Source organism: Lissotriton helveticus, chromosome 5_1 (genome assembly GCF_964261635.1).
Source record: "Lissotriton helveticus chromosome 5_1, aLisHel1.1, whole genome shotgun sequence".
In the NCBI taxonomy this organism is placed as follows: domain Eukaryota; kingdom Metazoa; phylum Chordata; class Amphibia; order Caudata; family Salamandridae; genus Lissotriton; species Lissotriton helveticus.
The window spans coordinates 111,202,418-111,229,178 of NC_136065.1; the positions used below are offsets into that span (position 1 = coordinate 111,202,418).

The 26,761-nt window shown below is 45.4% G+C and overlaps 1 protein-coding gene across 1 annotated transcript in view; it reads left to right on the plus strand.

The window, feature by feature from the left end:
• The window catches only part of PSMB7 (proteasome 20S subunit beta 7), a 188,640-nt gene that overhangs the window by 109,727 nt on the left and 52,152 nt on the right, over positions 1–26,761 (plus strand). The window lies entirely within an intron of this gene.

Genomic DNA, 26,761 nt, shown 5'->3' on the forward strand with positions numbered 1-26,761 from the left:
ATTTTCTCAAGAGACTGGGTCGGTGGTCTTTGGAATAGTAGTCAGAATATATGATTGAATTTACATCCAATTTACTTTTTTTTATTTGCTTTGAAGAACTAGAAGTTTAGTAGTATTTGAAATATTACCGATATCGGTGCCATAAAATGTCTGCATTCCAACATCTCTACTTAATACTTTCTCTTCAGTAGTAATATCGGTGTGGTGGTATCGAGGGTGTGCCGTGCGCATTGCATTCCATAAGTGTTGCACACAACCGTGATCTGTTAAGTAGTAGATTTATTAGCACGTTGACCAAAATACCACTGTGCCTGTCTTCATTCCTGTTCTGCTTTTAATTATGTTCTAATCTGCGGATGTGGGTAGTCTAAGCATGGTCAATTAACATTTTGAATGTTTTTAATATAGGAAATTAAATAGAAATGCCTGAAGTTTTGTGCAATTAGTGGCCACTACTAGCTGTCTGGTTGCAAAAACTGCCTAGGAATATATTCCACCCATTGCTTGCCGTTGGCTTTGTATTTTGTCACTCATAGTGGCTTGCTTTCATTTCACTGGCTCTGTTTGTTTTAGCCCATCCAATGTCTTTGTGCCTCCCATGGAGCATAGCCTGCTTACCACCTCTGGTTGGCTCTTGTTCTTCCATGAGTGCTCACTTTTTGAGAACTCTTTTCTGAAGCCCTCCTTGAGAGTGCATGTTGTATCCAGCTGTCTCTGTTGTATGCTTCTCTGCCCCACGTCCTCCTCTCCATGTTGTTCTCAAGCAGTGTGCTTCTTTGCAAGCCCCGCACTTCCATGTTAATGTGTCGCCCGTAAGCTTGTGTACCCCTGACCTGCACTCATATTTCTGCATCTTGCTCATGTGCTTCTCTGCCCCAAACGCTGTTCTCCATATTCCTCATTTTGTCTGTGTTCTTATTACCCCCCCACATTGCTTCTACCTCCACCCGGACCCACTTTCTAGTAGTTTGCCAATGCTTGTTTAGCAGCAGTAACTGCGGAGTTTGAAGGTTGGAGTAATTTGTGGTGACCGCAGGGGTTGAAGGAGAAACGAGCAGAGCGGGGATGCCAGAAGGACGAGCTTCCAACATACACCGGGGCTGACGCTGTAGTTTATGTAGTACACACCCCAGCCACGTGGAATGGAAAGCAGGACATACTTATACAGATTAAAAAGCATCCTTCTAACTGCTTTATCGGCCATAGGCTATATTCATGACAATGCAGTTAAGCAAAATACACGATACAAATTGAGTATGTTTATTAATATAATTTGTGCAGTTGGGCCACTTTAAGTGAGCAGAGAATGTTTTTGAACACTTTAAAAGGGCCATGCTGCCCCTCTATGCCGGACCTGTGGTGTCCGTCCTGCGGCCAGGGATGCAGCGGGGGCCACTACTGGCACCGCTTCTTTCAAACTCTGGAAGGCCAGTACCACCAGAAGGGCCCTCCAAGCATCTGCAATGCAGGTTTGCATTTAAAAGTTTTCCCAGGCTGAAATCTCGTTTGCCTTTTGAATGACGGGCAGCGGTGGAATCAGTTATTATCCCTCTCGCTTTCCTGCAAAGGGCCGGCAGGGCTGAGTAGAGTCGGTTTCTAAGTATCCCACTTTTAAAGACCTATAGTGAGCTTCCAAAGAATTTACATAGCGCTAACTGACCGCCATTCTCTTACCATTGGTTGCTTTACTGACACTCATTTGATCGCATCTTATTCAGTAGCTTTCCTTGTTGCAGTTTGTCCACCATGTGCTTGTCCCTCCCCTGTAGCATAGTTTATTTGCCATCTCTCCTCTCCGACTGGCCATCGCTGTTACCTTCCTTGTTGGGGGTTAGCGCGCTAGCGCTTTTGACCACCACTCGCCTATTTAAGGTGAGCTTGGACTCTGGGTTTGCCTGGAGAAGGTAACCACCGCGTTTAGAGCGCTTAGAGCGAATTTCAGAATAGCGCTGTGCTGTGGCTCGCGCTTTGCATTTTAAATACCCTTTGTATATTTTGGTTGTAATTGTGTTATATTTGCCCCTGATTTTAATCCGCTATTGCAGCGACCCCCCCTGGCCCTCACCACACATAAAACAAATTCCAGCACCGCTACTTAGCGGGTCCGGGCTCCTGGGGTTTCTGGGTGACGTGACGACGACGCCATCTTGGGAAGGCTGTTACCTTCCTTGTTGGGGGTTAGCGCGCTAGCGCTTTTGACCACCACTCGCCTATTTAATGCTCGCTTGGAGTGTAGCGGTCTAGCGCAGCGGTCGCGCCTTCGCTACGCCTGAGTCTCGCCAGAGTCCTGCCCGTCTGCGCCCGTCAGCGCTAAGGCAGGGCTAGGGCAGGGGACTCCGGCCTACTCAGGATGATATCTGCTGAGCGCCTGTGTTTGCTGCGACACCAGGTACGAGATTGTTATCATGGTTCTTTGGATCCCCTCAGCGGGCCGTATCAGTGCCCCACCTGTTCTTTTAAACAACCTCTGCCTTTGCCTATTAAGGGTTTTCAACTTAGGCCTCCAGTCGACAGCAAACAAGATACTGTTGCAGACTTACCCACTCAATCTACCCTTAAAGTTTTACATCTGAATGTCAGATCATTGTCCTGCCACTCCCAAGAAGTTTTTTCCTTGATAACTGATGATGATCCGGATATCTTTTTTTTCACGGAAACCTGGCTGCATGATCAGTCTATGGCGGTCACGAATCTAGCTCTCCCCGTGGGATACACCATGCACTCCCTCCCTCGCAATGCTAGAGGTGGAGGTATAGCAGTTGCGGTAAAATCATGCTACCCCTGCATATGGAAATCCATCACCATTGCAGGATGTGAGAGTGCCCTTTTCAACATCTCAGTGAATCCCCACTTTACTTTTACGGGACTACTAATTTATAGGCCCCCTGGTCCTGATGGCGCTTTTCGCCAAAGCCTCCCGGAGGTGATTTCCTCCCTAGTTTTAAAAACAGCTAATTTTACGATTATTGGCGACCTTAACTTGCATATGGATGTCCCATTCTCCAACTCGGTCCATAGCTTGTTAGCAGATCTTGAAGCGCTGCAATTGATTCAAATGGTACAACTACCGATCCACATAGGTGGCCACTTACTAGATCCCGTTCTGACGAATCTTGTGACTAACATCTCAGTGCTGAGTTTTTAGCTTTGACGACAAAAGTCAAATCCGGCTCTCCGGATGACCCAATGAGACCCGCTCAATTTCGAGAATCTGCTGAATGTTGTTCTCCTGCCTTACAAGGTCCTATTAATTTGTCCTTTTGCACGGGCAGTGTTCCCAGGGCTTGGAAACAGGCGACGGTCATCCCTATCCTTAAAAAAACCTGCCCTTGACCCCACTAAGCCAGAACATTATCGCCCTATCTCCCTTCTTCCTTGGCCAGCCAAACTAGCAGAAGCGCATGCTAATCGAATTCTATCATCTCACCTGCAAGAAGCGAATCTACTGGATAAATCCCAGAACGGATTCCGTGCGGGTCATAGCACCGAAACTGCTCTTTTGGCTGTGGTGGAGCACATCAGGAAGATGTTGGATCAGGGTCAGACGGCGGCACTGATCCTTTTGGATCTCAGTGCCGCCTTCGATACGGTGTCCCATCAGATTCTTTTACACCGTCTGATGGAGGCAGGAGTTGGAGAGGTGGCACTTGAGTGGTTTCGTTCCTTTCTTAAGGATCGAGGCTTCAAAGTGTCTACACCTCCTTTTGTCTCAGCTTCTCGCCCTATACTTCAGGGTGTTCCCCAAGGTTCGGCTCTTAGCCCTACCTTATTTAATTTATATGTTCAGCCTTTGGCGGAGGTAGCCCATAGTTTCGGTCTCTCCTTAGTGTCATACGCCGATGACACGCAGCTGGCGGTGGCACTTAATGGCGACTCCAACATGGACGCCCCCACCTTCCAGTCAGCGCTAAAAGCTGTTGCTGGCTGGATGGCGAACAATCGGCTTCAACTTAATGCCTCTAAAACCGAGGTCATTATTTTTGGTAGGGAAAGTGGGTTATGGGGAGATCAATGGTGGCCGTCTGATCTAGGCCCTGTTCCCACCCCTGTAAGTGAAGTCAGAAACCTCGGGGTGTGGTTTGATGACAAGCTTTCTTTCACCTCCCACACTAAGCGCGTGGCTGGCGCATGTCTAGGTACTCTGCAGTGTCTGCGACCTATTTATCTAAGTTTTTTGACGCGGAGACCAGACAGGTTATAGTCCAAGCTCTGGTTCTTACCAGATTGGACTACGCCAACTCTCTGTTTTTGGGTCTAAATCAGGCCGAACTATCCCGACTTCAGAGGGTCCAAAATGCGGCGGCCAGGATGCTTGTCGGCCTTCCGAAGTTTGTCTCAGCTCGTCGAACCATCCAGGATCTTCATTGGTTACCGATGGAGCAAAGAATTAAGTTTAAGGCCCTCTGCCTAACTTTTAAAATTCTTAAATTTGCCTCCCCTCCTATTCTTTCACAGACTATCCTGCACTATGTCCCTGCTAGAACCCTTCGATCTGCTGGATTGAATCTCGCCATTGCACCGCGTTTTAAGAGAGCTAGAATGGGTGGACGTTCGTTCTCGGTGCTGGCGGCTGCCCTCTGGAACTCTCTGCCGGCTTCTCTCCGCTCAATCCCTGACCTGCTCCCTTTTAGGAAGGCAGTGAAAACCTTCCTTTTTTCTACAGTGTAGATTTTGTCTCCTGCCTTCTGTTGTGTTGTGTTACCCAACTCTCCAAAGCGCCGGGACGCCTCTTGGCTGCGGCATCCGAGCGCTATACAAAATAAAATAACATAACATAACATATGCTTCCACTGCTCACTTTGAGAGAACTACTTTTTCTTTTTTTTTTTGCTTAAGCACTTCATGAGAATGCAGGTTTTCAACGTCCTGGCTCGCGGGTTCCCATCTCAAATACCCACTTCACTCGGTTTGGTAAATTGTAGAAAAAATTGTGCCCCGTCATTTTGTAGGTGCGAAAATGTCATCGTGCTTGCGCAGGCTCACCTCATCACAGTTTTTGGCAATGCTGCACAGCATTGTACTGATTATGTACAGCATCGTTAAAATGCATTCGCAAAGTCAGCAGGTTTAAAGGTGAGACCTATTGGCTTTGCCAATGCCTGCTCTGTTTTGCTAAACTGCCTTGTGACATTACCCAATAGGTCTAACCAGATCAAGATTCGTCCAAGTCTGCTCTAAATGTGACCTGAGCAGACCAACAAGGTTTCCTCTGCACAAGAGAGGGTATGTCCTGCAGGTGCATTTCTGCCTTATTGTGCCTTCGCCAGCTAGAGATAGTTTGAGTTTCTAGGCCAGGTAAACAAAGGTGCTGTCTCAAACTCCACCCTGCCCTGTAGGGAGATTCAAAGGGCAAAGTAATTTTATTTCCGTTAATAAAACCCACGATATATTGTACAAATAAAACATTGGAAAGCGCAATGATTTTTATTCATTTTAAACCCCAAATTTCATGACAAAATATGTATACTAGCGTCTTAAGGCAGCTGTATATTTTTAATCTTGTTGTAATTTTGTAGTCAAGGACCTGTTATTATACATAACACCTTGCAAACACTTAAAAGGAATCAAATGGTACACAGCCTGGCCTATATCTCCCTATCTAAGGTGCAAATACATTTTACCTCTACCGAATTGGATTTATTACACATAAGATGTATTTGTCTGTCTGTTACAGATGTTGAACTTGATGTTCCTCCGAGGTTTTACAATCGTTTTCCCCTTCGCTCTGATAAGCATTTCTGCAGTGTCTGCCTTGTAATAGAAGTTCAGCAGTCCATCTTGATCAATGTCCGATCCACTTTGAGATGAAATGTTATCATACCCAGGCACATCACAAAGGTGTCCACACATTACATAGTATTTATCAAGAACTTAAAACCATTTGATACTCTATTCTGATAAAGTCACTGTAGTGCCGTCTTTACTTATTGTTCAACAAACCTTTTGCGGTTAGGAGCCGCTCCGCTTTAAGAACATTTTATAAAGGCTGCTAGTATTTTGCATGAAATGGGAGTCTCCACAAATAAGAGGTGGCGACATGATCTAATACTATACATATTAAAAATTATTTTCAATACATTTTTCTTTCTGTTAATAAAATTGGGCAAATCAATAGAATAAGAGTCAAACTTTCTTCCTATAGTTGGCAGAGTCTGCACTTTGTTTTCAGAGGTTTTGGTTGCCATTTGGGGATATACTCTAGTGTTTGGCATAAGCCAAAACGTAAGTAAAAATTGATTGCTTTTATAGAATGATCGCAGTAATGTAGAGTATTTCTGAGGATGAGGTTCTCTGTAAGAGTCAATCGTTTTCCAAAGTCGTCTTTATCTTCGAGCCAAGACAGCCTCCTCATTTGTTTATTGATAATTTTTTTGAAGATTCATGCGGAAGCACCATGTCCCATACATAACTCTTTGACTTTCAAGGATTCTACTGAGTGTTATGCAGATGTTTGATCATTTGCATCAAGTTTTTGCGTTTAGTATATGGAGTGTTGAGTGCAAAATCGTGGCTTATTGTTTATCTGTAAACAACAGGGAGTAGGGGAATAGCTTTATTTTAGGAAAGTAATGCCTATTTCACCCATGATTAATATCAGACTAGGTGTATTGTAATAGCTGGTTCCCGTTTTGGCTTTCTTTTCACAACATATTATTTCTCAATTGTATTCAGAAAATAATTTCCATTCTCAGGCCTTTAAATAATCACGTGCCTGGTGGAAGTCTGCCCCTGCTAGGGCTCTATCCGATCACGTGCCTGGTGGAAGTCTGCCCCTGCTAGGGCTCTATCCGATCACGTGCCTGGTGGAAGTCTGCCCCTGCTAGGGCTCTATCCGATCACGTGCCTGGTGGAAGTCTGCCCCTGCTAGGGCTCTATCCGATCACGTGCCTGGTGGAAGTCTGCCCCTGCTAGGGCTCTAATAGATCACGTGCCTGGTGGAAGTCTGCCCCTGCTAGGGCTCCAGCAGATCATGTGCCTGGTGGAAGTCTGCCCCTGCTAGGGCTCCAGCAGAGATAGTGTCTGTGGAAGTCCGCCACCGCTAGGGCTCTATCAGATCATGTGCCTGGTGAAAGTCTGCCCCTGCTAGGGCTCAAATAGATCACGTGCCTGGTGGAAGTCTGCCCCTGCTAGGGCTCCAGCAGAGATACTGTCTGTGGAAGTCCGCCCCCGCTAGGGCTCCAGCAGATCATGTGCCTGGTGGAAGTCTGCCCCCGCTAGGACTCCAGCAGATCACGTGCCTGGTGGAAGTCTGCCCCTGCTAGGACTCCAGCAGATCACGTGCCTGTTGGAAGTCTGTCCCCGCTAGGACTCCAGCAGATCACGTGCCTGGTGGAAGTCTGCCCCTGCTAGGGCTCCAGCAGATCACGTGCCTGATGGAAGTCTGCCCCCGCTAGGACTCCAGCAGATCACGTGCCTGGTGGAAGTCTGCCCCCGCTAGGACTCCAGCAGAACACGTGCCTGGTGGAAGTCTGCCCCCGCTAGGACTCCAGCAGATCACTTGCCTGGTGGAAGTCTGCCCCCGCTAGGACTCCAGCAGATCACGTGCCTGGTGGAAGTCTGCCCCCGCTAGGACTCCAGCAGATCACGTGCCTGGTTGAAGTCTGCCCCTGCTAGGGCTCCAGCAGACCACGTGCCTGGTGGAAGTCTGCCCCCGCTAGGGCTCTATCTGATCACGTACCTGGTGGAAGTCTGCCCCTGCTAGGGCTTCTGCAGATCATGTGCCTGGTGGAAGTCTGCCCCCGCTAGGACTCCAGCAGATCACGTGCCAGGTGGAAGTGTGCCCCCGCTAGGACTCCAGCAGATCACGTGCCTGGTGGAAATCTGCCCCCGCTAGGACTCCAGCAGATCACGTGCCTGGTGGAAGTCTGTCCCCGCTAGGGCTCCAGCAGATCACGTGCCTGATGGAAGTCTGCCCCCGCTAGGTCTCCAGCAGATCACGTGCCTGGTGGAAGTCTGCCCCCGCTAGGACTCCAGCAGATCACGTGCCTGGTGGAAGTCTGCCCCCGCTAGGACTCCAGCAGATCACGTGCCTGGTGGAAGTCTGCCCCTGCTAGGGCTCCAGCAGACCACGTGCCTGGTGGAAGTCTGCCCCTGCTAAGGCTCCAGCAGGGTTGAAGTTTGCCAATGCTAGGGCTGCAGCAGATAACGTGCCTGGTTGAAGTTTGCCAATGCTAGGGCTGCAGCAGATAACATGCCTGGTATCGTCTGCCCCCGCTAGGACTCCAGCAGATCACGTGCCTGGTGGAAGTCTGCCCCTGCTAGGGCTCCAATAGATCACATGCCTGGTGGAAGTCTGCCCCTGCTAGGGCTCCAATAGATCACATGCCTGGTGGAAGTCTGCCCCCGCTAGGACTCCAGCAGATCACGTGCCTGGTGGAAGTCTGCCCCTGCTAGGGCTCCAATAGATCACATGCCTGGTGGAAGTCTGCCCCCCGCTAGGACTCCAGCAGATCACGTGTCTGGTGGAAGTCTGCCCCTGCTAGGGTCCAATAGATCACATGCTTGGTGGAAGTCTGCCCCTGCTAGGGCTCTATCCGATCACGTGCCTGGTGGAAGTCTGCCCCTGCTAGGGCTCCAATAGATCACATGCCTGGTGGAAGTCTGCCCCCCGCTAGGACTCCAGCAGATCACGTGTCTGGTGGAAGTCTGCCCCCGCTAGGACTCCAGCAGATCACGTGCCTGGTGGAAGTCTGCCCCCGCTAGGACTCCAGCAGATCACGTGCCTGGTGGAAGTCTGCCCCTGCTAGGGTCCAATAGATCACATGCCTGGTGGAAGTCTGCCCCCCGCTAGGACTCCAGCAGATCACGTGTCTGGTGGAAGTCTGCCCCTGCTAGGGTCCAATAGATCACATGCTTGGTGGAAGTCTGCCCCTGCTAGGGCTCCTGCACATCATGTGCCTGGTGGAAGTCTGCCCCTTCTAGGGCTCCTGCACATCATGTGCCTGGTGGAAGTCTGCCCCTTCTAGGACTCCAGCAGATCACGTGCCTGGTGGAAGTCTGCCCCTGCTAGGGCTCCAATAGATCACATGCCTGGTGGAAGTCTGCCCCCCGCTAGGACTCCAGCAGATCACGTCGTGTCTGGTGGAAGTCTGCCCCTGCTAGGGCTCCTGCACATCATGTGCCTGGTGGAAGTCTGCCCCTTCTAGGACTCCAGCAGATCACGTGCCTGGTGGAAGTCTGCCCCTGCTAGGGCTCCAATAGATCACATGCCTGGTGGAAGTCTGCCCCCGCTAGGACTCCAGCAGATCACGTGCCTGGTGGAAGTCTGCCCCTGCTAGGGCTCCAATAGATCACATGCCTGGTGGAAGTCTGCCCCCCGCTAGGACTCCAGCAGATCACGTGTCTGGTGGAAGTCTGCCCCTGCTAGGGTCCAATAGATCACATGCTTGGTGGAAGTCTGCCCCTGCTAGGGCTCTATCCGATCACGTGCCTGGTGGAAGTCTGCCCCTGCTAGGGCTCCAATAGATCACATGCCTGGTGGAAGTCTGCCCCCGCTAGGACTCCAGCAGATCACGTGTCTGGTGGAAGTCTGCCCCCGCTAGGACTCCAGCAGATCACGTGCCTGGTGGAAGTCTGCCCCTGCTAGGGTCCAATAGATCACATGCCTGGTGGAAGTCTGCCCCCCGCTAGGACTCCAGCAGATCACGTGTCTGGTGGAAGTCTGCCCCTGCTAGGGTCCAATAGATCACATGCTTGGTGGAAGTCTGCCCCTGCTAGGGCTCCTGCACATCATGTGCCTGGTGGAAGTCTGCCCCTTCTAGGGCTCCTGCACATCATGTGCCTGGTGGAAGTCTGCCCCTTCTAGGACTCCAGCAGATCACGTGCCTGGTGGAAGTCTGCCCCTGCTAGGGCTCCAATAGATCACATGCCTGGTGGAAGTCTGCCCCCCGCTAGGACTCCAGCAGATCACGTCGTGTCTGGTGGAAGTCTGCCCCTGCTAGGGCTCCTGCACATCATGTGCCTGGTGGAAGTCTGCCCCTTCTAGGTCTCCAGCAGATCACGTGCCTGGTGGAAGTCTGCCCCTGCTAGGGCTCCAGCAGATCACATGCCTGGTGGATGTCCGTCATGCTAGCAGAGTTGAAGCATGACATTGTGTTGCATGGGAGGCCCACGTAACTGGTCTTTAACTGGCAGATTAAAGCATTGGTTGTGGTTATTAATGACACGTAAAGCTAGCTGTTTTCCTCTCCTTTTTAGACGGGCATTGGTTCGGTCTGTAGTTTAGCTAAGACCACAAGTATTGAGTGTGAGGTTAAGGGCCCTGCTGACAGCCACCCGGCTGCACACTGGCCCGTTTATGTCCTTGCTGACAACCGCTTTCACAAGCCGTGCAGAATAAATAGTAATCGTGTTGATTTACCTTGTGAAGGACAAAAGCTGGCTTCAAACCCCGCGCAGGCCTCATTTGCATCGAATTGTTATGCATGGTTTGGGCATAAAACACTCGTTTGTTCGCCCTTTGCTATGGCGAGGGGGGTAGGAGGGGAGCCAGTCCTCTTGAAGATTAGGATTCATTAAAATGGGTAGAAGATTCATATTTTTTCTGTCAAGATCAATGCTGCTCGCCCTTGCACTAATTGTCGTCCGTGCTTGCTGGGGCTAGCGGAGGGTAGCGGCGTGCTGCAGCCCCTCACATCACAGGCATCCGAATCAAAGCCGCACTGTCCCGCACCCTCTGGTACCGACTTGCAAATTAGCATCTGGAATCTAATTAAACAAGCTTAATGAAAGTAGCAGTTCAATGCAGCTGCAAAAGACAACCACCACCCCCACCCTTTGATATCTCTTCGGAATCATTGTAGTTGGTCACCGATCACATCTTGTGTGCACAGTTTAAAAAATGCCATTTATTTGAAGCATGGGGCCTGTGTTTCCATCCTGCGATGCTTGTGGCTGGCTCCGGAGTCCCCCGAGAGCCGTGCCACCGGTGTCCCCCCGAGAGCCGTGCCACCGGTGTCCCCCCGAGAGCCGTGCCACCGGTGTCCCCCCGAGAGCCGTGCCACCGGTGTCCCCCCGAGAGCCGTGCCACCGGTGTCCCCCCGAGAGCCGTGCCACCGGTGTCCCCCCAAGAGCCGTGCCACCGGAGTCCCCCCGAGAGCCGTGCCACCGGAGTCCCCCCGAGAGCCGTGCCACCGGTGTCCCCCCGAGAGCCGTGCCACTGCAGATAGTGCACAGTATTTATAAATCCGTGACAGGCCATAATGGCATCTCGAAGCCTCCTCTGCTGCATCCCGGAGTTGGGCATGAAGTCTGCGGTGGCAGCTGCGGGCCCGCAGACACGAGCCCAGACTTTGAAGATGCTCAACTTAAGGAAACGAAGACTGCGGACTCGGCTGTTTTCTCAGCTTTGCAGAGCCCCGGCGCTCTGCCTTGTGAGGATGAGTAAAACACACAATATGATGGACGGAATGTTGCACAATGGCAAAACATTCACCCCCTGTCACAGATCTGGGTTTAATCCATAGTTATTTTGCTCACCAAGCCACCCCAGTTCAGACATGGCCATATGCAAATCAGTCTTGACCCTGTTCCTCATGGGAACAGTCCAGCCTGAACTGCCAAGCCATGTCTTCCCTGGACCGGAATCAAGCATCCTAGGACCGGTTTCTGGCTCTCAGCCGTCTTCAGCCAGGATAGCTTGACTCCAGTGGCTTAGTGAGCAAGGGACTCACGTCTGAGCATACCCTTCCCACATAGGATGAACAGCAAAACACACAAGATGATGGACGGAATGTTGCACATTGGCAAAACCCCCCTGTCACAGATCTGGGTTTAATCCATCGTCATTTTGCTCACCAAGCCACCCCAGTTCAGACATGGCCATATACAAATCAGTCTGTGCCTCATGGGAACAGTCCAGCCCGAACTGCCAAGCCATCCATGTCTTCCCTTATAGCCAGAAACCGGTCCTAGGATGCTCGATTCCGGTCCAGGGAAGACATGGCTTGGTAGTTCAGGCTGGACTGTTCCCATGAGGCACAGGGTCAAGACTGATTTGCATATGGCCATGTCTGAACTGGGGTGGCGAAGTGAGCTAAAGAAGATGGGTTAAACCCAGATCTGTGACTGGGGGTGGATGTTTTGCCATTGTGCAACATTCCGTCCATCATCTTGTGTGTTTTGTGAGGATGAGTGCCTGCAACAGCCCCCGACGCTCGTGTCCCCAGCCCCCTTCCGGTACCCCCGCGTGTCTTCAGGATCCACCAGCGCGTGCTTTGTCACTGCCACGGTGAAGGCCCGGCCCCTGCCTGGATAAGCTGTACCCAGCACCCTTCACCATGACGCTGCGAAGATAGATGGCCGCGTGCCCAGGTGGCACTTCGGGCGCCTGATTTATGATGCGGTATTTCAGCGCCAGGCAAGTGCCGGCCTCTGGAGGGAAACGTATGGATCGCAGGCGCTGTGAGCGCTCCCAGCCCTGACGGCCTGTAGTTGCTTCAAAGCTGTGATGCCAAGCACCTAACCACTCCTGCAGAGCCGCGTTCATTTGTCATCCGGGCGGCTATAGATCAGGCCCAAACAACCCCGGGAAATGCAGCGGAGGCCGGGGGCGTGCGGCTCCAAAGGAAGGCGGCCTCACCTTTAAGAGACATCCGCTTCACCAGGGGCTGCTGGCTGACTCTGATCAGCACACCTCGAGCAGACCCTACTACCCTGGTGTATGCACCATTCACCCCGCGAAACGGGCTCCTGCAAATATTTCAGAAGGTGTTCGCTGAGGGGGAGGGGTTTGTTCACATTTCAGCAAACTTGTGTTTTAAAACGCATCTTTTCCTAAGTCTCCTTTTAAAATAGATGTATACCTGGATAACTGCAGTTTGAGTACATTTCTTTTTCCACTTAGGTGGCACTGCATGTCTTTTAAACCGAAAATGTGGTTTTAGTTAGAAAAATGTGAGCTCCGTATTCCAGATAAGTGTACAAGAAACATGAGTCAACGTATGCAGCTTTCCCTTAAACACAAATGTTGCATTTGTCCCACCTCTTTCGAGACGTGATGACGACATATTACATTTTTTGATGCTCCTGAGGGCCCAGTCTGTCGCTTCTACGTAGTGGTCCTTACAGCTAGGTTGCATGGATTAATAATGTTGATTTGAAAGTGTTCCCCTAGTCTCGTTATCCACCACATGAAAGCAAGTTTATATTAACATTTCAATCACACACAATGTCTAACACCGATCTAAATCAATACAAAATGGATATTTTCGAAATGTGTCGAGACAAAGCTGGCAATTAAAATAAAGGAAACTGGGTGTTGTGTAGGTTTCTTTTTTTTTTTTGTTGTAAGCGAGTCGTTTATTTTGAATCTTCATCAACACATCTGCGTGGCTGCAGCTCGCGAGCTGCGACAAGCTGCATATGAAATCCGTGTTCATTAGCGGTGACCCGAGCCCTGTGGTCCCAGCCACAGGGCTCAGGTGCGCGAGCCTGCAGGCGACTCCCACCAGCTGACATTTGGAGATTTAATGACTCCATGGGAAGGTGACCACACGCGGGGAGGTTTCCCGGCTGAACCCTGGCATGCTTGTACCCCTGTTGCTTCAGACACTGAGCTTAAGAACATGGATTGTGAATTTTAAAATATGACCTCTGCCCTTGTACCAAAATAGGAGCTGACTCTGCATTCGTGCATGCCACCCGTGTGCTTTGGCAGGTCTCACTGGGTTGGTAGTTTGTACCTTTGACTATTTGTGTTTTTTTGTACAGACGAGGTTGTCGTATGTAAACACTATCTGCGTGTTGGTAAAGCAGACCCCTTTGTAAACGAGCCATGAAAATGTTGGGATCCCGCAAACAAGCTGAGAGACTTTTTGGTTGTAAATGTCTGTATAATGCTTGCCTAAAATGGGGATCTAAATATGGTGTAGGAACGAACATCTGTTACCTCTACACTTAGTGCCATAGTAAAGTACTAGCTGGCTATTGTTTTTTAAATGTTTAGTTCATAAATTAGTGCTACAACGCCTCGTCAGAGGTAGTAAGTACTATATAAATCAAACTACAACAAAATAAATGTACTTAAGCAGTTTCTTGAACTTCATAGCTCTTAGTGATAATGCAGGTTTCTTCTAGATTCACCTTGTTCAGTGGAAGTATATCCTTTTCTTTCTGGTTAATCTCTCTGGAGATTTGTAGTTGCTATTTTGGTTGTTGAGATATGCGATTACTCCAGTAATATCATCTGTGTGGAGCAGTATATGGAGGTGTTCCTATCAAGCTGTACCTTATACTGAATCTGCTCCCCAGCCACTGCTCGTCTTCATAGCCCAAGGGAAGCGCGTGAACAGCCAGTGCCAACACTTCTGCACCAGATGGGCACGGTGTCTGATCTTTGCACACACCCGCCTCACAGTACTGCGGTCTTTGCACCTGCTGGACGCGCAGACTATGTCCACACCTCCCAGGCAGAGACTATGGGTTTGTCCATTGGTACTGGTCAAAGGTTTTGGCCTTGGGTCATGTGCTGCTTCTAGTCTCCCCTATCAGTACCCATCAGGCGCTAGCCACATGTTACGGTACTGGAAATATGGCATAACTCTGTATAGAGTACATATAGATAATAGTGCAGAGATATGCATTAAGGTCCTCTCACTATGGTGCATATTGTCCATAAAATGCGTACTCATCGTCTGTCTAGCCATCTGGTATTGGATCAATGGCATTTTTCACCCCTTTTTCAGAGATCACATGGAACTTCCTGTATGTTGTGGCAGGAATCACGGGACCTTACAAATTGATGGACAAAGAAAAATACGAATCTGCATATAGCCACTAAACGTCAAACCTATGCGGGGCTTTTCCAGTTATCAAAAAGTTAATGAACCTGTGGTTAGCTATACATTAAGAAATGGTCCCATTAAACCCAGCTTATCTCATTTTCATAATTCAAATTTCTTAAAAAAATACTAGGTCATTTACACCTAACTCGAAAAAAACAAAGAAACTGAGCTGTTTGCATGTCGGATTTGCTGTTAGTCTGCCAAGCATGTGTGTTTGTAACTCATTCCAAAGCTCCCGCTGGGAAGAAACCTTTTAAAATGACGTATTGGAACCCCTGCTCTTCGTCATTGTCCTGTCTGCACAAAACTCTCAAGAACTGAGCAAAAACAATGGCTTTTTTCCCCCTCCATTGGAAAGGTTTGTGTAGGGGCACTAAAGTTATTACCTGAACAATATTTCCCTCGAATACCTGATTACTACATACGTTCAGAAGTACGGCAGCCTCCTTTAACTATTTATCCATCTGTCTGTCTATACATACCTTTATGAGTGTGTGTGTGTGTATATATATATATATAATATATAAATATATTTTAAGAGCGTGTGGGGTGTATGTGTCACATACATACACCCACACGCTCTTAAAATATTGATCTCTGCTGCACAGGCTTCAGCACGTTCAATCACTCTATAATTAGCTATTCATTCATTTACATATAGTAATCCATATGGCTCAGTAAATAGGCTATTTGTAGACTGCCTGTGCTCATTGTTACTTGGAAATCTTTTTCCAGCTCCTAGGATGGATGTAAGACAGGTAATTATTTTTGATGCATTTCTCAGAAGCAGGTGTTCAATTCTGAATTGTTGCAGTTCACACATTTCCATAACTGTAGAAGAGACCGTCTGCAAGAAAAATCTTTTTGTCACCAAGAGCCTAACTGATGCACCTGCACACAGACCAGCAGAGGAAGAGTATCATTTCTAGATCAGGACCAGGTCTTTAATCACATCATGCAGCACGCAAGCCAGCCTATGAGGCGGCTTGCCTCTAGTAAACATGCTTTTTATTTCTAAGAGGCTCTTGGGGATTCTCACATGGCAGAGCACAGTGACCCTCATTTTTTTTCGCTTTTGCACTCCTGACCCTCATATTTCTTCCTTGGGAGATAGAAATATATTCAGAATTTGCCCGAAAGTGCTCTAAAGTACCCTGTATGACAGCTTCTCATTTGGGGTTTTGGTGTGACCATTAAGTCGGCCTCTAGATAAACAGGATTGTGCATCTGACCGTTTCCACATCATTACTAATGTGCCATAATCTCTACACAATCCACTGTATGCGGCATAGTTTGGAGATTGTAAACAAAACTTCTTTCGAGCTAGACAATATTTATCAAAATGTCTGCATGTGTCAGTGCAGGTCGCACCAGACACTTTCTGAAAAATATTTGGTCACGTCCTGGTGCTGTTCACCGTAATCAAGTATTAGGAGATTGATAATGTAGTCCAGATAGTGTAAACCTCCCCATTTGATGGACTAGAGGAAGGGCTTTTCCCTGCCACAGGAAACAAAAACCTTAAGTACTTAAATATCAATCAAACAGGGTGTTTAGAATAATTGCTGCTTTTTCAAGTTTTTTTATCACTATTAACACACTTTCATGTTTCCATCAAAGACAATGCTCCGAGCACTTCAAGTATTTCTGCAAGGTATTCGGTCTTCAGAAGTATCACAGATATATTGCATCTCTTTCTAAAGTTTAGTGTCTTGAATCCTGATGTTTCTCCAAATGAGAGATACATAACCAGTATACGACCTACTGTGCAGCTCTGCAGAGCGTTCCCTAATTTAATTTGAGGTGCATAGTTTCGCTTTCCTTGTCAAATAATTTATCTCTGTTGCTGCTCAATTCTAGTCACTCTCTCCTTCATCACGAACAGTAAATGACCATACCGCAAGTTTATTGAAATAGGTTTAATATTTTTTATGCTTGGGCTCTGTTAATTTAATAGCAGTTACCTCGGTCTTACCCTCTGAGGCGGTAATCCTGAGTAAATATTATTTAGTGGCATTTAATAACCTGTTTCCGTATTGTGATTGCTTAGTCAGTTTTTCTGTTTCATATGGCTGTAAATAACGGTGTTTGCTGTTATCCTATTTAATTGTTAAAACATAATTATCAATATGGAAAAGGAAAGGCCATACATAGAAAAACCAGATTGTCACCCCCCGAAATTGGCTAACGAAACAGTTGCTATCCTACAATACGCGGATGACATAGTCTTGCTGAGCCAAACCCCAGTTTGGTTACAGAGATCAATAATTAATCTAGTAGCCTACTTGGACAAGGAACAACTGGAGCTAAATAAAGAAAAAACAAAAATCGTCCGCCTAGTTGATAGCAAAAAAATCAAAGTTCAAATGGATGGTCAAAGGGGTTAATGTTGAAGAAAACAGCTCATACAAATACCTGGGCGTAATAATCGGGCAGGGTGAACTCATAAAGAACATACACTGGCACTCAAAGCCAAGGCACAATCACTGATTTATGCTTACAGACTGATCCGTAAAAAAATGGACTGCCCGAACCATTCCCATTTGCTAAAAGTGATGGCCGCCCAAATCCAACCCAGTTTGTCCTATGGTTTGGCCCCTTAGTGTGGCAAAGACTCACACCTATTGAATGAGTTGCAGTCAAAAATTTACAAAGCTGTCTTTGATCTGCCGAAATGTGCCTCGCCCGCCCAATTCAGATTGGAATTCGGCCTCCAGCATCAGAAGTACAGGGGAATGAGCAGCTTTATAAAACTATGCCACATATTACGCTCCTCTGACCCGGGCACTTTGAACAGCTTATGCTGGGACGAAATCAAGTCTCAGAGGGACCATGAAACGCCAAACTCCTGGGGTAGCTTCCTGAGTAACTCTCCGGCCAAGATGGAACTACAATCAGTATGGGACAAAGGGATGGATAGAGGAACTTTCGTCAAAATAATTAATGTCGCAGCCAAAAAGAAATCTTTACTGGAGGACAAAATGGCGCTCACCAAGAGGCGGCACGGGTGGACAGTTATAAACTCGTATAGGTTTTCAAAGCCACATGCCCATCTATCCTCCCATTTTAGCTCCTATTTAAAAACTAGCTTCATAAAGTTTAGACTGGGTGTGCATGACTCTAAGGACCTACACCCCTCATGGAAACCAGCTTTTAATTCAGCATCCTGTCGATTATGTGTATTCAAAAAAGAAACTTTAATCCATCTATTATGCGCCTGTCCAGCCTTTCAAGTCCAAAGGAGACAGTACTTGAAATCTATTTTTAATGAACTGAACATCCGGTCCAGCAGGCAAGCAGTGATATGCTGGTTGGAGGGCTTGTCGTGTATCCTGGCTTGCTGATGAGTTAAATTCATGAAATTTGTCAATAGTCTCCTATTGCAAGCTGACGTAGCCTAAATATAAATTCACGTTAAATTACCCCAACACCTTTTTCAAGGGGTACATTTTGTTAAATCTGCTACTTGAGTTTTAAAATCGTTAAAGCAATATTTTTAATAATTGAATTTTATTGCCACGTACCTTTTGTAATATAAAACAGTGACGTATATCGATCCTTTTATTGCATGATAATAATGTTCGCCTATGCAGTTTTTTATTCCTTTCTCCAGGGTTTTTTTTTTTAATGATTTTAATTAATCAAACAATAAAAACTTGAACTAAAGGCCTTTGACACCCTCATCAGAATTGGAACTTGTGACCTACATGCTGCTAGCACGTTTTGGCAACAGGTGCATAAATGACCAAGTTCTTCCACTGTGATGTGACATACTAGCACTTTTAAAATCCCTAAATGCAGTTTGATGTCTTCTGGCTAGAAACCCGTGTCATATCCAATCTTGGTGCATTGCTACAGCCTAACAGAGAATTGCATATCAATTTGATTTTTCTACTTTTTAACGTTTGCACAATCTGGTACGTATTTGGTCGCAGTCTGTTATATCAGTCCCAAGAACACAGCCTCCCCTATCCTAAATTCTGTGAAATTAATCGGAACTGAACAGCCCGTGTTAAAATTCCAAGATTTTCATCTTGTATGTTATCTTGCCCAATCTGTACACCTTCTGTGCACCTTGTGATTTGTTACTCTTTTTTTTTTTCTTGGCTTGATCATTTTCAAGTTGCAGACATTACACTGTTTAAAAATGTTCTGTTTGATTACTTTCTTTCTCGGTCCATATCCTTTTTTTAAGCAATGGCAAGCAGTGACTTTCTCTAATGCCTTTCATATACATTTATGACATTTTAAATTGTTCCACTACGATATTTCATTATATGTCTAGTTGTAAAGTGGAAACCCTCATAGGTTGCTGGGCATGGGGATATGGGTTGGGTAATGACACATCTTCATCTGGTGTGATGGTTGCCTAAAGTAGAGTGTCAGTCTGTGGTTCTATCAACACTGCCACCTTTGGCCTTCTAACTTCTCTTTGGTATCTTTCTTGGGAGAGATAGGGAACCAACCCTTTTCTCAGCAAAAACAAATGATATTGGGCTTACAACTATGTTTTTCAGAGGGCATTAACATTCAGACTTGTACGTGGACTTACCAGTCTTACAATGTGCTCTGAATTTCAGTGGGGTACATGACTTATGGAGTGTGCGTAGCCGATTATCTCCAGTTAAGTGTTTACCTCATACCATCAAAAAGTAAACTAGATTAGAATTCCCATAATGAAAAAAGTAAGTTATTAAATTAGTTCTAAGATGGATTTAACCCCCTTAAATAACATTATTGTATTTAACCATTGTAATACCCTGAGTCTTGGTTTACCTAAATAGAATAACACCAAGCTACCATAAATGTAAAATCAAGTTGTTGGTCTCTTTCAGTGCAGACTACGGATTGCACCAGTCCACACTGACACCTTTGTTTGCTAGCCATTGTCCAGAGACTAAAAGGTACAGCTTTGTGCATCTTCTGTGCATCATACTGTGACCTCTTATACCCAAGCCGAGATAAATCTCCTCCTAGCTGGATTTCAATGATACAAAAGCAGAGCTCAAGGGAGGATTCACATAATTATCTTTATGTATATTTTATTTAGGCTAACCTTGTTTAGGACGAAACCTATAATAACTAATAAACATCTGCCGGAAGGGAAAGAGCCCTCATCCGTCTGAACATAGAATTGATAAAACAGCCACCTACCTTACCTGGCACAATACCTGATCGTTTCTTCAGAAGCTGTGGATGGTACACGGTTAACATAATGGAAGGAGAACATATTTTGTCAGACATAACTCGAAGAAAAACCGAGATTGATGTTTACCATGATGCTCCTTCATTGATTTAGACATTCTTGCATGATTTCTCATCACTCCTTTCCATACATGACTCATTTGCTTCCCTGTTTGAGTTGTGCTGTTTGAAATTCAACACAACTACATTGGTATAGGCATACAAATGTATAAACTAGCACCCTGAGAGCTGAATAGCTTTTATACGCTCTATGGTCGGTAAACAATCCCCATGGATATTACTAGAGGACGTCAGTGACTCAAGATACTACATTTCTGGTCAGTGCTGTCAATGGTGAATCCACCCTTTCAACCAAGCATGCTACTGGGTGGCTTTTGAGTGAGTCCGACACAATCCGGACTCCAAGAACCAACTTTGCCCCTAGTACCTTACAAAAAATAGAGTAATAACTTTTATAGCATTTTAACAATACTTTTGGTGGATGCATCCCCTTCCTGCTGCTCCAGCAACATATTAGCATTGGTTTAAACCCGGTTTAAACCTAAGCTGTATTACCTTGGGGTCCAGATGGGGGTTTGACTCCCATGCCATGATGCATGATTACCTTATATTCCTGAATTCTTGATATCTTGTAACCAAATGTCCCATGGAATACTACTTCATGACATATACCACCTCAAAAGTTCACAAGTGGATGACTCTTCAGGAAGAATTGTAAGACAAATCGTATGAGTGTCTGTGAGTACTATGAACTTTGCAGTGCCCCAGAAGAGTATCTCCTCTCCAGTGATAGCGTACCAGACCGATTTCTGAGGAGAGCATAATTTTTTAAAATTTATTTTTTAAGAGTTTTATATAGTGCGAACTAGACCCGAGGATATTGGGTATCGGAGCGCTTTACATGAGCACCAGTTTTGTTACAGATTGATACATTCACTTTTGTTCAGCACGGGAGATTACGTGATTTGCCCAGAAACACAGGATGGTGAGCGTCGTTGCCGAGACTCGAACCCCGTTTCCCAGCTTTCGGGGTCGACCGCTCTAGCCGTAAGGTATTAGCACATATTCTCAAGCTGAACTTTTCAGGCAAGTTAATTGAATCACAAACCGCACCAATTGTGCTAGTGAGGCCATCCACGGCTAATAAACTCTCAAAGATCAGTTAAAAACATCTAAACTTGAGCCTGACACAAATTCTATTTCACCAATTTGAATAGTCTTATTTTCTTTGCTCAATTAATCTGAGCACAATGTTAACCACACTTATGTCCATATCCAGCCTAGTTTTTCACAAATACAATTATACCATATCGTGAAAGGCCAACTGTACAGTCAAATTGAACAACTCCTCTGATGACTTCATCCTGTCTTTTCTTACCGCAAAACTGCAAAGTTTTATAAATTCTCTTCAATTTACTGTTTTTCTATTTGAGTGTTAATCCACCTTTTTGTAGAATTTTAAACAAACCTTTAATCCTCACTATGCTCACCTCTTCCTTCTTGGGCATCCAAATATTGTAATTGATGGTTTTTGCCTTCGGACAATCCTCCTAAGATTGAGCGTCCCCACCTTGAGAAGTGCTGTCTCAGACACCAGAACCCACAGCTTCCTGTCAAAATCCTTTTTTGGGGTTCGAACTAGAGGTTATCCTCGAGATGGAGCTGAAAATTCTGTGACAGCCCAGAGACGTGAAAACTGTGGTATCGGCAAATGCATAATCCTCTCCCATAATTTAGGACAGAAATGTTTTTATTTTGTATTTTTGCTGTTCAAGTAGATCAAAAGTGGCCCTAAGGACATTGGAGAACTTTACATGAGAACTTGACACTACAAATGATTTTCTTTAGGCACAGGAAGTTAAGGCGCCCAGAATCACAGAATGTTCTGCTGAGGCCAGGATTTGAAAATGGCTCCCCAGAGTCTGCAGCTCTGGCCCTAGGCCACATCTACATCTATTCCAGGTTGTTTCCATGCTATATGTATGGCAGAAACCCTTTTACTCACTTTACTTAACCTAGGTGTTCCAAATCATACATTTAAGTTTCAAGTCTGGTGGCTCAGTGGACTAATGCATCCACTGCAGGGGCCTGTGTTCGATCTCATGGTCACAGGTTCAAATCCCGGCGGGTCCACTCAGCCTTTCATCCATTTGAGGGCTATAAAATGAGTACCAATTAGGTGGGTAACAATATACATCTGTTATTTCAGCGCCAAGAAGCCCTGTTGCTGGAGTGAATGTGCGCTTTACAAATACACCTGTTTTGTTATGTTAAGATCCCCAATCACAAATTAGCTTATACCTGCGGGTATATTACATACAGTGTTTTCAGCAGTCACACACTCTTCTTTGACACTAACGCAGTTCACAAATCATTATAAACAGTCTAGCTCATCTTCAAAAGAAACCTTGGGTTTTGACAGATTTTCCAGTGGGTTGTATTGTTTCTTATGTAGTGTTCTCTGAGTACATACCAAGACTGGCTCTATAGTTTTCCATTGGCATTGGTTGTGCCATGCCGCTCCTCGACTGACTCCGTGCATCTTTTATTTGACCTTTTCAGAAGAGTCTGCCATACAAGCATGTGGTTGTGGCACAAAATTCAGGCTGCATTCATGTACATTGTCTATCCACGCATTAGCATCTTATGGTTGAGCTCTCATCTCACTTGTCTTCACTTCATGGTCACACATTGGTGCAGTGACAAAAGCTCATATCTGTGGTCCTCCTGCAGTGTCAAACTCTACCCTTATAAGCTTCATGGCCGAAACTCTATTTTCCATCTATTGCACTCCAATGAAGTAGCGTGCTGCTCGGCCGCAAATGTTTTTCGGCACCTCATGGGTGTATATGACTATATAAGAGTACAGTTGAATTTAATAGAATACTGTGGAGCAAATTAAACTGGTAATTTCTCTTAATATGGCCTCAAATTGCACTTGGAGCTAGTTTCCTAGGGGCTGTGATATGTTCATTTATTCTTTTTCTATATTTGCACTTATTTTAAAGTCGTGCCTTTTTAAAGAAGCCCTCTACTGTGGACTGTGGAGAGCATCCAAACCATATATGCTTTCATCATGGTCATGCACTCTGGATTCTTTCCAGCAGAGAGCGGTTTATAAAATCACTGATGGAAGGCTCACCTGATGACACTCTGGAATATTTTGGATAATAAATCACAAACCTTCATGATGCTTCAAGACCTCCCCAGGATGAGAAGTGTTCTATAATTCATACAGCCAGACCACCGCTCATAGTCACATTAGGCCTCGGAAGGGGTGCTCAAGCGCTGTATGAAAACCAATACAATAAAGTTTAATCCCATTGGAATCGACTCAAATAATATGCAAGTAAAGGTAAATAAATGTAATCGTTCTCCTGAGGCAAAGTGTAACCCACCCCTGTGATGGTCTCCGGTAGCAGCATGTTGCTTTGATGCTGAACTATTTTGTACCAGGATTATTATTGCGTGGATTATGGGCTCGAGAAAAGTGGTTGGCTTGAGATGTACTGAATCCATTTTGTAGGAATGTTAGCGTTGTTACTTCTGTTGGAGGAGGTGTGAGTTTTTCTCAGCCTCAGTCTATCAGACATGGACATTTTTAGGCAATATTTGGTAATGCCAGCTCCGTTACACATTCCTAGTGTTAGTTTTTTTATGTCTTCCAAGATAGAATACGTACAAATGCTTAACTCCATAAAGCTTTAATTGGTTTGAACACTTCTTGTGCACGGGCGTGGGCCAGCCAGAGGTCTTCATAAACAGCAGGAAGTAGATCATTTGGCTCCCCTCTTGTTTGCCTTATTCCTCTCTGGACCGGTTTGTCTCCCTTGTAGCCTCTTTAGTATCCGAGTTAACCTTGCTTGGCACCTGAAATGCTACTTAGAAATTAAATGCTCCTCAGATGAGTCCTAAAAACAGAGGGAGTGTAGTGATTGATTTTGGTCGGTGTGAGCCTTTGGTGCACTTGTTTGTAGGACTCTTTCCTTCACTTTTCTGATTCTGCCTCCATTGCTTTTTAGGCAACATAGAGTACAGATTTAAAGTAGTTTTGGAAAAGCAAAATAGTTGTAGAACATTTTCTAAAGAGACCTTTGCTGTGACTCCGGTGGGTGTGTCCTTCTAGCCCGACACAAACAATATACCGCCCATAGTTGCTTAAATTATATGCTGTATGGTTCCAAGACGCTACTGCAGAGATGTCCTAAGACATTAAAGCTGTGCAACATTTTACTTGAAATTATATACCGTGTCTTTTAAAATTTAGGGGGGTAGCGGGTTCCTACTGTCTTAGTTAAACGTTCTGTATATTTTATCGTAGCAGACAAATTGGCATGAGTTGTAAATATAAATCCAAGAAAGATAAACTGCTAATTATTCTGCTTGGAGCTCCCTTCCAAATTGAATCCGTCTCTGTGGGACTCTCTGAGGTATCCGATATAAACATGCTTTATCATACTCTCGTGTCCTTTTGTGGCTTAGATATGACATTGGAGGGGCGAGTCTTGCTTGTGGATGTGTATTATACAGAAACATTAACCATTCTAACCACAGGAAGGCGCAATTAAAGTCATGCAAGGCAGCATTTATGGTACACAACGCCTCACGAAGATTGGTTTTGCATCCGTACAACTGTGCAAGATGTATTATTTATGTTTCCATGTATCGGCCAAGGCTTGGATGACTGACCAATTGAATCCGAGATAGAAAATCTTTCTATATTTTGTTTGCTTACTGTTTTGCACTCTGCCCTTCACCCATGTGTAGAAATCTTGCTCCATTGTGGCCATAATGCAACGACCTATCCATGCTCCACTGGTTATGAAGTAAAAATGGATGAGGAGGATTTGGTTAATACACCTGGCCTTCAAACCTCCGTTTGAAAGATCTAGTCTGAAAATTGTGAGTTGGATAAATTGAACCAAATATGAGTCCGGTGTGCTATTGTACTATAAGATGATAGCAGCAGAGCAGTATCTTTTGGAGCGGAGACTGTCGTAGCCGCCTTGCCATTTGTTTTTATTATGCTGCAGTAGTTGATCTTTCATGTCCTAAGGCTGAATGAAGATATTTATCTGTTCTTAGACGAATAAAACAACCTCCAGCTAGTATGACCATGTAGGAAGTTCCTTTTTGTTGGTTTCCTTTGCTTTATCTTACCTTCACTCCATATTGTACTAGATGCCGATCACCCACTTTTCACTGTCTTTGTTGGTCCGAGCAAGCAACACCAGTTGTCCTGCTGCTTGAAAAGGCTCATTGCTTGAAGATGAAAAAGTTGTTGACTTGGCTTTCTTAGCAGGGAGAGTTAGGTGAAAGTTATCAAACACAGATTTTTGGAATGTGGAGCGAATAGTCAGCTCAGAAGTCACACAGGTGTACTAGAACGAGCCTTTGGAACATCTGGAGAAGGCTCGAGAGAGGATATTACAGGTAAGGCTTGGGATGAAAACTGGATTTGGAATACTCTTCCAAAACCTATAGCGCTCAAACAGGATGCATGTACAGTGTACCTGTTGAAACAAAAAGTTCCTCCAAAATATAACTAGGGGTACTGGTTTTATGGTTATTTTTGTAACATTTCCGTCTGTATTTATCCAAATGTATTTGTTGGCCATCTTATTGGTATTTATCCATATTTATTTTGTTTTCGCGAATAAGTGGAGTCATAAAATTGTATATTTCAACATTTATTTAACTGATAAACATGCACCCATACTTTGCTGCCCGTTGCTTTTTTGCAAATTAAGCAGCCAAATATAGCAAAACACTATACCCACGGGTAAATATCATTATAATACAAATATATGTTAACATATGCCTGTATTTAGGGAAATCTCAATCTTGTTTTTAACTTCACTTGCTGTCTATCTGCTCAGCGTTTGTCCTGGAAATCATAAAAAACAGCATGGAGAGTCGCCCACAAAAGCACAAATTTCCGTATTTTTCCACTTTTATAAATAAATACAGACAAAAAACAGACTGTTTTCTGTCCGTATTTATCTGAAAAAACGGAAAACTGGGAGCATTAAATATAACCTAACTGCACTTAAGCTGTTGAAGCAGTGCAATGGGAAGGATACCTCCGGTGTGCCAAGCCGTAAAATGCCTCCTTTTTGAACTTGAGTAAATTCCCAACATGGATGACTTTGTATCAGGCATGGGGCAATGCCATCCCTGTTGCAAATAACCGAGAGAGAGTTGGAGGGTGCAAATCCGGGACCTGTGGATGCCGTCTAAAAATATTTGCAAAGCCTGCAATATGTTCTGTCTGTCCCAGTACAACGCATTGTGCCTGGTGTAGGAAGCATTGGCACCCGACATACAGACAGCAATGTTCTGCCTACTGTTTGATTAAGATTATTGAATTACAAAGCTGCCTCATGATAACAGGGCCAACCACAAATAGATTGTGCGCTTTAAAAATATATAAATCTACAGAAAAGACGTGCTTCAGGGGATACTTGAAGGAGGGACTGATAGAACTAATAACCTTAAATCATGCTTCACAATTTATCTGCTATGTCTACTGTTGCTTTTTTATTGCATTCTCTGCTTTTGAATGGGTGAAAGATCTACTTTTGAAAATTCACTAAATAAATAATCTGTTTTATTGGCTTTTGAGTACTTGCTAGCAGCCCCTTTTTCCCAGGAGATATTGATGTCCAACTTTTTTTGAGTGCCATTGAGCATTTACCAGTTCTGTGTGTTCATGCCTGCCACATCTCGACAGTCCCCATTAAAGTAACAAGTCGGTCATTAACTTGCAAATA